This window comes from Podarcis filfolensis, assembly GCF_964270895.1.
Source record: "Podarcis filfolensis genome assembly, chromosome: 1".
Classification (NCBI taxonomy): Eukaryota; Metazoa; Chordata; class Lepidosauria; order Squamata; family Lacertidae; genus Podarcis; species Podarcis filfolensis.
The window spans coordinates 116,315,375-116,329,146 of record NC_139604.1 but is presented as its reverse complement, the minus strand read 5'-3'; the positions used below and the strand labels follow the sequence as shown (position 1 = coordinate 116,329,146).

At 44.5% G+C, this 13,772-nt stretch overlaps 1 protein-coding gene and 1 long non-coding RNA gene across 4 annotated transcripts in view; one reads left to right on the top strand and one right to left on the bottom strand.

Annotated features, from left to right (window-relative positions):
* Window positions 1–1,159, bottom strand: part of TUNAR (transmembrane neural differentiation associated intracellular calcium regulator) — a 58,687-nt gene extending 57,528 nt beyond the window's left edge. For 2 of the 3 annotated variants that reach the window (XM_083622121.1, XM_083622122.1), the window contains exon 1: window positions 670–1,152. The gene's annotated coding sequence lies outside the window, so the exon portion shown is untranslated. Of the gene's footprint in view, window positions 1–669 lie in introns of all 3 variants that reach the window. The other variant, XM_083622123.1, reaches the window with a different exon arrangement.
* The window catches only part of LOC310766856, a 292,292-nt gene that overhangs the window by 35,251 nt on the left and 243,269 nt on the right, over window positions 1–13,772 (top strand). The gene's annotated exons all lie outside the window — the stretch shown is intronic.

Here is a 13,772-nt window from a genome sequence, read left to right as displayed (position 1 = left end):
ATTGCAAATAGCATTCTCTATTAAGGCATTATTAGCACATCCCTCACTCATGCAGTAGTTCTGTAACTGAGCCAAGTTGAATAGCCCAGATTAACCATAAACCCATTAAGAATCTTCATGTTGATCCAGAGACTACATTCAGCTTATCAGCATTTAAAATGCCACCGAATAGAAACCTAGCTAATTGGGGAGGTGGGATCCTGGTGAAACAAGAACTTGATGGTTGCAAAAAGCAAAGATTGAGAAAACGAACTGGAAGGATGTGCTTGAGCAATCACACAGCCTGTTCCCATGCATGTTTATTTGGAAGTAAGTCCCACTGACTTCCCTGGGGCTTACCCCCACATCACTGTGCAATAAGGATCCAGTCAAAATTTGCCAGGATACTTGCAAATACAGGACCTCCTGTTAAGATAAGGTCCACCTTTGTAACACGTTTGCTGGGCAGCTGTGCCCAAGTTCTCAGAATGGAAACAGCTAAAATGTATTAATGAAAAACGTACAACTCGGGCATGAATAATCTGTCTTTCAAGTATTGCCAAGATAGCACTGTGCAGCTAAAAACTAGCGTCATGCAGTTTCCTCCAAAACAACAACTGCCCCCCACTCAAACCCCCATTCAGTTTGTTTGGTTTTTAAAAAAAGAAGAAGAAGGTTCTTAAGACTCACATATTCCACTTGGAAGAGATGTTAAAAGTTTAAGCCATCATCTTTTGCAGTGCTGCTCATCCTGTCCACAGAATCAGCCCTTCACATTTATCTTACGTGGAAAGGAAATAATGACATTCTCTCCAGCTCTTATCCTCCTTGGTAAGTGACAGCTCTTTATGGACGCCGGCAGCCTTGCTGAAGTATTATTGTAATCCATCCGAGCTTCCCAAGATTGCTCAGGAGATTGAGTCTGGAATATACATCATCTTTAGTTTCGCAAGCTGCTCAGTGCTTTCCCCCTGCCGTGTGCCTTCCCCTCCTGGATGCCTGGATATCTCAAACTGGATGTAGCACAGGCTTGGCTATTTATACAGCGTTCTGCATTGCCTGCTTGGAACACAGAAGGAGGAGAGCAAATGAAACTGAACTCTTCAGAGATGAAAAATGCTCTCACATGCCCGGGCATTTCCCATATCAAATGGTATTCATTTTTTTCGAAGTGGAAGGCAGCCCCTGGGTTCAAATAAACCCAAGCAAGCACACAGATATATATATATATATACACACACACAAATGGTTTGGTTGGTTGGAGAAGCAATACGGAATGATACAGAGAAACAAGCAGCAGCTTAGTGAGCATCAGGAAGGGATGGGCATCTTGTGATTGCTTTGAATTTAATGCTCCTCAAGGGGAGTTTGTTTGTTTGTTGTTGTTTTAAAAAGAGACCTCTACAAATACAGCGAAACCTGTCTCATGGAGTGAAAATCTGTTGGCTCAGCCAAGTTCTTCTGGCAAAGTTATACAGCGTGTGTATATTTACTTTTGCTGATTTGCTCGGCATTACAGCCACGGTTCAACAACAATGGGATTAACTCACCAGATGTATCTTTTCTCCCTCCTCGAGAAAGATGAACAGGATCGGGGGGGGGGGGGGATATTGCCCTGGTCCTGATTTGCTGAAGTCAATAAGGTCAATGACCAAAGGCAGGAGCACCTTTATTCTGTGATAATAAGGGTCAGACGAAAGGCCAAGATGCCCTGACATGATTCCTGGTAACATTTCGATAGCCAAGTCTTCTATCCAGTAGAAATTACATTTTGCACTGTGCCTGAGGGCAGTGCAGTGAGCTAGCTTATTTGTTAAGGGGCAGGGGAACACAGCCCTGTCTTCCAAGAAAAGGAAAATGCCCAGGGACCTCAGGAAGAACAACTGAGGGGCTCTCACTGCTGTCTTCTCACTTTTCCCAACACAGGAGCCAACTCCTAGGGGTCAAAGTCCCTTTGCCTCCCTCCCCCAATAAAATATTTGAAGCCCCCCCAAGTTGATGGACATTGCCATTCAAATGGTGTTGCTTGCACTGCATCATGTGATCGATTATGCAGGGCAGGACTTGCCTGCCCCCCAATATTTTATTCAAGTTGGCGCCCCCGTCCCCCAAGATCTGCTACCTGAGGCAGCCACCTCACTCTGCCTAATGGTAGGACTGGCCCTCTGACCTCCTGCTACTGCCACTTCATCACATCAAGAAAGCAACTGGAATCCCATCCCAGCATTTTTAATTTGCCAGTGCAGAGCCACATGCCAGTGTGGTTCATTTGTTCTCCACTGTGCAGGAAGAGAAGAGGACCAGTGTGGTCTGAGGGCTGGACAGGTTGGATTCATACCATACATGCACATCCGCTTTCTAGTGGGGACGAGGGTGGCGCTGTGGGTTAAACCACAGAGCCTAGGACTTGCCGATCAGAAGGTCAGCGGTTCGAATCCCTGCGACGGGGTGAGCTCCCGTTGTTCGGTCCCAGCTCCTGCCAACCTAGCAGTTCAAAAGCTCAAAGTGCAAGTAGATAAATAGGTACCGCTCTGGCGGGAAGGTAAACGGCGTTTCCGTGTGTAGCTCTGGTTTGCCAGAAGCGGCTTAGCCATGCTGGCCACATGACCCGGAAGCTGTCTGCGGACAAACGCCAGCTCCCTCGGCCAATAAAGCAAGATGAGCGCCGCAACCCCAGAGTCGGTCATGACTGGACCTAATGGTCAGGGGTCCCTTTACCTTTTTATCCACTATAAATTTAAAGCCAATGTGAAACTTGACTTTCCTTAAGGAACCTTGTGAATTGTATATTCTAGTAGACAGCCCTACCCTCTTTTCAAAACTACAGTTCCCAAGATCCCTTGCCCAGATGGCTGCAGTGCATTTAAATGTATAGGGTGGGCATCAAAATAGGTAACAACAGCAGTACACAAAGCTGAAGAGGCCCTTTCTTGGGGTGCATTCCTGTATTGTTCAGGACTGTAATGGCTAACATGGGGTGCAAGGAATGACCCAGGAGTATGGATATCTTTTCTCTAAAGGTACATTGGGCAGAAGTCATGTGACTATACAGCCTCAGCTGGTCGTAGACTGATAGACTGGAGAAGACCAGAAGAAGCTAAAGTCCCCCATATATGTGGACTAGGAGCACTGAACCACCAGTTCAGAACTATTTGTTAGCTTGAACATGAACCTCGGGAATGTTCTTACCTTCTGAAGCACTTCCTGAGCTGGATCCCAGCCAAAATAAAAACCGTGTTGCCTTCTTGTTTCAAAAAGGAAAGCTGTTGATTCTTCTGTGCACAATCAACATCTGTTTGCAAGTGCTTGTAAATACACTTTGGGACATTAAATGCCCAGGTACATGCATAGGTGAGATAAGTGTGGTGTATTTGTAGCGTGAGATCACTGCCAATATAGCAAAGAGGAAATGCCAGTGTCTGAGTGCCAGTGCCAGTGCCAGTGCCAGTGTGAAGGAGAGATTCTGTTCATTCCTTTCTCAGTCACATGTGTTCCAGTGCTGGGTTGGAAAGAAGGAGGGGGGAGAAAGAGAAAAGGGAAAAGGTATTCGCTTTCATAATTGTATACATAAAAGGGCAAGGTTCATTTGCTCAAGTATTCTGTTTCCAGCAGTGGACAGCCAGGTGTCTCTTGAAAGAGCATAAGTAGGGTAATAGCTGAATTTCGGTGTTAAGCATCTCTGGACATGAATGCATACAATCTTTCTGCAAATGCTAAAGGGGATGAGAATTTGTATAATAATTTTTATTAATTTTCATTTATAACAATCCAATAAAAGTCACCTTAATACAATACCAAATTATAATACAATTATTAAAGCCAATTATCCAATGCCAAATAAAACAATTTGCATGACTTCCCATGCTCTGGATTTCAGGGGCTGTCATTCTTATTCCATCCAGCTCCAAAACTCTTAATTAGTCCAAATGCAACAGTTCCGATCTTGATCCTTTATTTTAACAGCCACTGATATGATGACTTTCATTCATATTTAGATGTTCCATATCCATTAATTTTGCAAGGGGTTTTTTATCCTGTGAGGGGGATGAGATTTGTTGCTTGTGTTTGTTCAGCATCCCCCTGCCCAACGTTTGAACCAACAGGAGAAGCTAAAAATGCTAATGTTTCAATTTATGATTTGCTTCAATTGTGAACTTTATATTTAACACTATTATTATTATTATTATTATTTTGTTGTTGTTGTTGTTGGCCATCCAGAATTTCTTCTGAAAAACAAGTGGGAGATAAGTTTATATCTAAAGAAATAAAAGTATAGAGTTAAAGTAGCCCTTAACAAACAATACATGGTGGTACAATCCGATATGTGGCAACTCATATAAGCTCAGGTAAATGTGAGTCTACAGCTTTAGGCTGCAATCCTAAACACATTTTGAGAAACACTTCAAGGAAGCTTCCATTTCCATTTTCCATTTCAGCAGAAATGAAATAGTGGGAACTGCCTGAAAGCACTTCTCAAAAGCACTGTTTGCAGCAGCTGTCCCGTCTTCTTCATTTAAAAGAGAAGCAGGCAGCTGCTGCAAACAGCACTTTTGCAAAGCCTTTGAGACATCCCTGCACTGCACACTCCAAATTTAGGCTGAAATGAGCACAGGGCCTGTTTCATAGCCTTGCAACTATCCCCGTACTCTCCTATTAAACCTCCAAGACAAGGAGTTTCAAAGAGGAGGGTTAGACTTGCAAAGGTGCTCATTTGACAGGTAAATGGCCTCACTCACCTGTCATATTTTACCCTCAAGGCAAAATAAGGATTTAGTCTGTGGAGTCACAAAGCTTCCTCACCCCTGCTGCAGGGGAATAACTTCCCCAAGGAATTGTATCATTGATATCACAGGCATTACCCAATAGGGTCCTGAGACAGTCACACACTCACCTGACAGGCAAGATTTCAGAAGCAAAATCTGTGCTAGTGAAGGGGCTAGTGGAGAATTGCATACAACTTATTTATAAGATTTTTGGAGGTGCACATTCATTTTGTAAAATAGATGGAAAACAAAGCAAATGAGACCCATTTGTTTCATTTGTCTTAGTTATGGGAACAGATGGGAAAGCAAATGAATGAATGGAAATTCATTTTTCACTCATTTTATCCCCTCCCTCCCAAACAACTATTGGGATGAATGCTGGAGCAGCCGGAACAAGTCACAGAAAGGTGACAGGGATCAGAAACTGACACATTTGCTTATTTAAGAAATTAATACCACACTTTTCAAGAAAGCTTCTCCGCAAAGTGGCATACAACGATATTGAAACGCACAAGAACAATACAATATACAAGAATAACGTATTCATTCCATGACCAAGAGAAGGATAAATCCAACAGCCAACAATAAAACAATAAGCTCTGGTCACTCCAGCTCAAAATTGGACATTATAGAGTGGAAGCAGGCTTAGAAAAGGGCAAGCAAAATGATCAAGCAGGTGGAGTGAGCAATGGTTGCAGCATTTGGGACATTTTAGTGAAAAGGTGACCAGGGGTAAGTACCTTAAGTAATGATAGAAGTTTATAAAATTATGCATGGCATCGAGAAAGTGGACAGAGAAAAGCTTTTCTCCATCTGTCATAACACAAGAACTCATAGATGTCCAATGAAGCTGAAGGTTGGAAGATTCAGGACAGAGAAAATAACTTCCTCCCAAGGAGCATGATTAAACTATGGATCTTGCTCCATCAGGAACAGCTCCCTATGGAACTATGGATCTTGCTCCCTCAGGATGCAGCAGTGACCACCAACCAAGATGGTTGACCACCAACCAAGATGATGAAAAGCAATTAGACAAATTCATGGAGGAGAGGGCTGTCGATGGCTACAAGCCATGATGTCTACTGCATAGTTGGAGGCAGTAATACTTCTGAATACCCGTTGCAGGAAACCACTGGAGAGGACAGCGCTCTTGTACTCGAATCCTGCTCGAGGGTTCACCACGGGCATTTGGTTGGACATTGTGACAACAGAATGCTGGACTAGATGGGCCACTGCCTGATTCGGAAGTCTGTTTATGTTCTTTTCAAGTTCCAGCTTGTTCGACCTCATCCACCTCTAAACAGCTGAGGAGTTCCATAGCCTCCCCAGGGAGAAATTCCAACAGCTGTCGGAAAGACCTCACAAGGTCTCTGGTGAGGTCTCCCAACCATTCTACTAATGCTAGGCAACATAAGAAGGAAGGGATGGCAGGAGTTGTGGTGCAAGTGGTTGGACCTCACTGCTTTCCTGATTATGTAATTAGAAGCATATTTGGATTAGATTTGGACTTGGAATACTGAAGAGAAAAGAAAGTATATCTCCAGTATATCTGAAGGAGCATCTCCACCCCCATCATACTACCCGGACACTGAGGTCCAGCACCGAGGGCTTTCTGGTGGTTCCCTCCTTGCAAGAAGCCAAATTACAGTACAGGGAACCAGGCAGCGGGCCTTCTTGGTAGTGGCACCCTCCCTGTGGAACGCCCTCCCAGCAGATGTCAAAGAGAACAACTACCAGACTTTTAGGAGACATCTGAAGGCAGCCCTATTTATGGAAGCTTTTAATGTTTGATGTATTACAGTATTTTAATATTTTTTTGGAAGCTGCCCAGATGGGTGGGGTATAAATAATAAATAATAAATAATAAATAATAAATAATAAATAATAAATAATAAATAATAAATAATAAATAATAAATAATAAATAATAAATAATAAATAATAAATAATAAATAATAAATATTATTGACACTTGCTATTCTATATTTATGTATTGGACCAGTGCCAGCTGCTTTATTTTACTGGACCAAGCGCTGCAGAAAACCCAGTTCTCTAAAACTTATTATGGAAAGCAACACATTGAAATGTTGAGACAAAGAATTGTTGAGATGAGGGATGGTGGTAGAATGTGCAAACGGGCTGCATATCAAACTGACCCATAGTCCACTTGTCTTCTTGCAAAGCAGTCTTGCTTGGAACAATTTTCTGTGGATTTTTCCTACGCTGGTTGTTTGGTGTGTTTTTTACAGAATTTGTCAAATACGACGACATTTGTTCTGATGCAATTTAGTCAGCTACCATCACCAATGTTTATCCTAACTGTCTGCTAACACGGTACCTTTGAAATGTGTATTCACTTCAACTTCTGCTCATTGATTATGTGTTGAGGTGATTATGTTAGCCATTAAGCACAACTCACATGCCTTGAACAATGTGAGCTGGGTTTTGGGGGCCTGGTGGGTCACTCATGTCCTTGACAATATACGCTTTTAATATGCTAGCTAGCTGACAGTAAAAATGACCAAAAACACAATAACTTCATGGGGGGGGGGTCCATCACCTCCTCATCCTCACTTAAGCAGACAGCAACCCTCAAGCAAGATGCATACTTCAGTGGGCAATTACTGGCTCATTGAGTTTTCAGCCAGCTCTGAAATCGTCATAAAAAACGTAAGGAATAACATTATATTCAACAAGCTAAAGGAACAGGTAAAACTAGAGAAGGAATAATTGAAGAGAAACATTGAAAAGTGAAAAGTGAGTCCACTTAATTGTAATCTAAACCAGTACCTAGAATCGGATTGCATCCTTAGTTAGGGCCTACAGGAAAAGGAAAAGGTAAAAGATGCCTGGACAGTTGTTGTTGTTGTTTAGTCGTGTCTGACTCTTTGTGACCCCATGGACCAGAGCATGCCAGGCACTCCTGTCTTCCACTGCCTCCCGCAGTTTGGTCAAACTCATGCTGGTAGCTTCGAGAACACTGTCCAACCATCTCGTCCTCTGCCGTCCCCTTCTCCTTGTGCCCTCCATCTTTCCCAACATCAGGGTCTTTTCCAGGGAGTCTTGTCTTCTCATGAGGTGGCCAAAGTATTGGAGCCTCAGCTTCAGGATCTGTCCTTCCAGTGAGCACTCAGGGCTGATTTCCTGAAGAATGGATAGGTTTGATCTTTTTGCAGTCCATGGGACTCTCAAGAGTCTCCTCCAGCACCACTTGGTCAGTTAAGTCCAATCAAATTTGACTATGAGATACAGCACTCATCTCCACTTTCAGGCCAAGGGAGCCGGCGTTTGTCCATAGACAGTTTTTGCAGGTCATGTGGCCAGCATGACTAAACCACTTCTGGCGTGATGGGACACCATGACAGAAGCCAGAGCACACAGAAACGCTGTTTACCTTCCCGCTGGAGCAGTACCTATTTATCTACTTGCACTTTGACATGCTTTCGAACTGCTAGGTTGGCAGGAGCTGGGACCGAGCTACGGGAGCTCACCCAGTTGAGGAGATTCGAACCGCTGAGCTTCTGATCGGCAAGCCCAAGAGGCTCTGTGGTTTAGACCACAGCACCTACAGGATGAAACTCAACAGAGTGTAATTCAATGAGGTGAAATTCAATTCTCTCTCTCCTCTTCTCCTCCTCCCATGCACCGTACTGGGGATTCTCCTGATCTTTCAGAGTGAACTTGGGGAGTGCACAGGAGGAGGTGGAAAGCTGAGTTGCAGTAGCAGGAGTCCTTGTGCTGACTTCTGCTTGTGGAATAGGGTAGCTGAGTCTGGCTAGCCAGAATGGCCCTGCTTCTGACTTCATGTATTTTTCTTGCACAGGCAATTACGTCTGAATAGAGCTACGATGACTGCATGAAATGAAAATTATTATCCAGTTTCTTGCCACACAGGAAAATAAATACCCTATTTTTTGCTCTATAAGACTCACTTTTCCCCTCCTAAAAAGTAAGGGGAAATGTGTGTGCGTCTTATGGAGCAAATGCAGGCTGCGCAGCTATCCCAGAAGCCAAAACAGCAAGAGGGATTGCTGCTTTCACTGCACAGCGATCCCTCTTGCTGTTCTGGCTTCTGAGATTCAGAATATTTTTTTTCTTGTTTTCCTCCTACAAAAAACTAGGTGCATCTTGTGGTCTGGTGCGTCTTATAGAGCGAAAAATACGGTATATTATCCTTGTTGTTACTATTATTCATTATGAATTGCTTCCTATGAAGCAATGTAATAAAAACAGTTTAAACAATTGTAAATGTGTATGTACCAGCAACTGCATATAGAAAACAATTTCAAAATTCAGATCCTGATGGCGATATTAAAAAAAAAAGACCTTCACTTAGAAAGCTTGTTGAAAGCAGAAAGTCTACAACAAATGTTGAGGGAAAGCCAACAGAGGTGGCAGTTCTGTGGTGTGTAACAAGAGAGAGGTTCAAAGGGCACTGCCAGACTCAAGGCCCAATTTCAACATTGTGTGCAGCAGACCTCTTGATAAGATGACATCTTGAATTTGTCTTCTCCTGAAAAACACAGTGATTAGCTTGGTATATAAGGGATGAGACCTTTTAGATATGTCCATAGGAAACAAAGGCGCCAGCTTGCGAAGGCGATTGGGGTGGGGGCAATGTCACACACACGACATCAGAATGTTGGGAGGAACATGGCGGCTGCACAGCTTCAATGGCCAGCAGCTCCTCCTCCAACTTCTTTTGGCACTTGAAATATACTCGGAGTCCTGTAGTGATTTCACGCTTTTTATTGCAGTATGTAGAACAGTGATTGAATTGCCCCCCAAACCTCGGGCTTTTATATACATTATTTACACAATGAGTCCTGTCTGATTGGCTGATTCTGCTTCCCTCCTGGAGCCTGATTGATCTTTTCCTGCAGGCCAATCAGTTGTTGCATTCTACGATCCTACCAGCCTAATAGGCTGATTAACTTCCTGCTGGAGCCTGATTGGTCTTTTCCTGCAAGCCAATCAGTTGTTGCATTCTACGATCCTACTTGCCTATTGTTCTAGGATTCAAGCTTAGTACATAACAGCACTGCCACCAGTGAGAAGTGGTTTTGACCCTCCTTCCCCTGTGTAGCTGGAGGAGAAGGAAGAGGAGGAGCTGGTCACTGGAGCCATGTTGAGAAAAGTCATCAGGAAACAAAGTTAACCACAAATCTCCCAGTTCCAGACTCCAATTCAACATAAGGCTTCTAATTTTTTGTGCTTGAATACTCCTAACAACATAGACATGTGCCCATCAAGTCGTCTTCTTCTTTCGCGATCACTCGTAGCCGAATAAGATTGTCTTCCATAAACACGGTTTTAACAATGAGTCCGTAAGTGACTGTGGAGGCCAATTCTGGACCCACACGTCCTTCCACAGTGGGGACATTGGTTCCCGGGCAGGAGTTGATCATGGTGTGGATTTGCCAAGCATGCCTTCCTCTTAGCACGTTTCTGTTGATATCAAGCCTTGTCATTCAGAGGCATTTGGCACTCTCCAGGTGCCCGGCTTGATTCCTTGTTGGCCTCCCCCGTCAGCGACTCCCGGCAAGACAAGGCGAGGTCTTTATCGGCCGATCCTTCTTCAAACGTGAGAAGAACACAGCCACTCCTCCTCCCTCACTCCCTGCCATCCCCAGGGAGGGGAAAGAGACAGACAGAAATGTATTTACATGCCTTTATTTCTGTCTTTCCTCAGTGCAGAGAACAACATGTCTGCACCCTCTTTACAGCCACAGCAGAGAGAGAATAACTCCACCCATGTACTTCCAGTACAGGGTCATGTGTCACTCTGAGCTAACATCCGGTGCTCAGTGCACATAATAGACTGTCCCTTCTTCCCACGGTACAGTCCCAAAACATCAACATCCTGTTTGGCTTTCCAGCCATCTGGAGCACTCAGCAGCATTGCTCCTTTTTCGTAACAACCTCCCCCAAAAGAATCAATGCATGTTGCGGCAAGCAAAGCGTGATCCAGAGAAGAAAACAAACAGTTGTTATACACATAACACTCCCCTGTTGTTTCAGTTCCACCCTTGGAACTACCCGCCACTGGTTTCCCCAGTGTACCTCTCTGGTTGTCTGGCTTCCAAGGAATGAGTGCATCTGCATTACCTTGGCTAGCAACTCTCTGTTGTGTCTTTGTCTCTGACTTAGACACAGCTCCAACCTGTCCTCGGTTGTGTACAACAGCAACACATGCAACAGCTAAATTAGCATACTCTTCTGAGTACCTTTTGGGTGGTTCACCCTTTGTGATTCTCTCAGACCTGCGTAAGAGGTGCTGATCCTCTCTGCTCACTGGTTCAGTCTCAGGACTCTTAGCAGAACCAGTTCCAACAGTAAACAGTGGTTCCTCCTTCACCTGTGAAGGTCTATCCATTGTGTGAGATTTCCTCTCAATGACTGTGACAACTGAGCTCTCTGAGCTATCACTGTCGCTCTCAGTACCACTGTAATCTGTAAAATCATCATCATCATCTGAATCGTCCTCTGTGGGAAATGTGTGCCCTATGACTCTCTCCTTTTCAGGAGCACTCTCTAGAAATTTTGTAAGAATCACCTGACCAGATTCAGACAAAATTACTCTGTAGAGACCCTTTTCATATCCCACAAAAATGCCTCTGGCATTCTTTACTCCACCTGGAGCTTCTGTCCTCACATGAGACCCAAAAACCTTGAAATGGGCAACAGAAGGTTTTCTCTGGAACAGTTTCTCAAAAGGAGAACTTCCCAACTCTTTCGAAACCTTTCTCACCCATGCATGACAAAACGACATGAGTGACTCCGCCCAGAACTCATGTGGCAGATGTGAACTAAGCAATTGCGCATTCATTCCCTTTTGCAATTCTTTGTTCACTTTTACACAAACACCCCTGTTCCACGCTTCCGCTGAAACAGCAATCTTGTGTCTGATCCCCTTCTTCTGCAGGAACCTCTGGAAATCCTGTAAAAGAAAAATCTGCTTCTCATCTGTCAAAAGACAATCAATGTTAGCATCATGCATGTCTTTAACCTTGTCACAAAACTCTTGAAACCTTTCCAAGGCTTCCTGTGGTTTCTTTAACACATAAACCCAGACAAAGTTAGAGAAATGATCCACACACACAAGATAAAATCTTGCATTGCCTCTAGATGGTTCTAGAGGACCAATCACATCAGCATACACCCGCTGAAACGCTCTGTCGACCCTGGCCACCTTCTTGGCGCTCGTTTTGGTCACACCTGCAAGAGAAATCATGTTAGACTCAGAATTACATTCCATGTAATCACTTTGGTCAAAAGTCAACAAATACAGTCCATCTTTCTGTCTGGCAGAAAGATATAACTCTCCATCTTTGAAGATCTTGCAGCTCTTATCATCATAGGACAGTTTCAGTCCTTTCATTGCAATCTGCGAAACACTCAGCAGATTGAACTTCAGTTCAGGAACCAAGTAAACATTGTTTATTGTCAAGTTCAGACTCTTAAGATAGACAGTGCCAACCCCGGTCGCTTCCAGCTTCTGACCGTTGGCTTGTTCCACAGCGAAGCTTTGCTTCTTAAACGTCGAAAAGAGCACCTTGTGTGGGGACATATGGACGGTGGCTCCAGTGTCAATAACAAATGAGTTCTCAACACCTGGCGTGGTTCCTTTCGCCATCAAAGCCTTTCCAGGTCTCACCGAAGGCTTGGTATGACCTTTGCCTGACGCCTCAGGCTTTGCTGAGCGGCCCTTCGCTCCTTTCGGCTGGCGTGGCTTCTTGCAGTTCCGCTGAAGATGCCCAGTCTGTCCGCAATTGTAGCATCGGACAACGTTCAAAGCTACAGCATCCTCTCCAGTAGCAACATCAGTGGGGGAATTAGAACTCCGTTCTTCCCTCCCCCTGTCCTTCACCTCCAGTGCAGCAAGCCTGTCGTGTTCATTCAAAACAACGGCACACACCCTTTCCGCGGTCAAATCGTTCGCGGGGAGGGAACCCAGCTGACTGGCAACGGTTTTGTAAGTCCGATTTAAGCTGTTAATCATCATGAAGCAAAACACTTCCTCCTGCAGACGGAAATTGCGTTCCACCATCTGTTGGCGCAGATATTTCATTTCCGTCAGGTGCGCTTGAACATCTCCATCAGGCGCAAGCCTCAGATTGGTCAGCTTCTCAAAATACAGCAACGCTGAAGAACCTGCATCTCTCTGATGTGTTCTACGCAGCGTCTCCCAAATCTCTTGCGCGTATTCCAAATCCTGAATATGCACAAGTTGATCATCCGAGACACACAGAATTATAGCCGTCCTGGCCTTCACATTCTGTGATTCCCAACCTCGGGTTGGTGCTTGAGGGATGGGGTTCTCAATCACCCCAAAAATCCTCTGATTCTGCAGCAGGGCCTTCATCTTTACAGACCAAGATGAATAATTGTCATTAGTCAGGGGAGGCGGGTAAGGCAAGGCTCCCCCCTTCTTGGGATCCATTTTGAATCCAAGTCTCAGCTCTTCACCCTCGAGCTAGTTAAAATCCAAAAGCTCCTTTTTGAGCTGTTTTTCTGCCTCTCACTCAGGCAGGCAATTCTCAAAGCTGTCTCAAAGTCAAAACAACTTTCGCTTTCCCGGCTCTGACTGAGCCAGCCCCAGGTGTCAGTAGTTTTCCACTGCCCTGACTGTCGTTGCTTAGCAACCTTCCCCGGGACGGGAATCCTTATCTCACCACAGGAATTCCTGGTATGCAAGCCTTTCTTTCAGAGCTTGTTTTGCCAAACGCAGCTCTCGTGAACCAGAGAATAAATCAATCTGCATTCACACTTTTAGCCCGATATTCAGCATACCTTTTTGGGCTCCGTTGCTTGGAAAACACCCCCTCTTGGTGCCAGCCGTCTGTTCAGCTTCTGGCTGCAATTTCAGACGTTATCTTCTTTCCTTGGTGCAGAGGATGGCACACGATTCATCAACCTCTCACCTCTCATGCTGATTCCCATGGATCAGATAACCAGCAGTGTCTGCTACCATATGTTGATATCAAGCCTTGTCATTCAGAGGCATTTGGCACTCTCCAGGTGCCCGGCT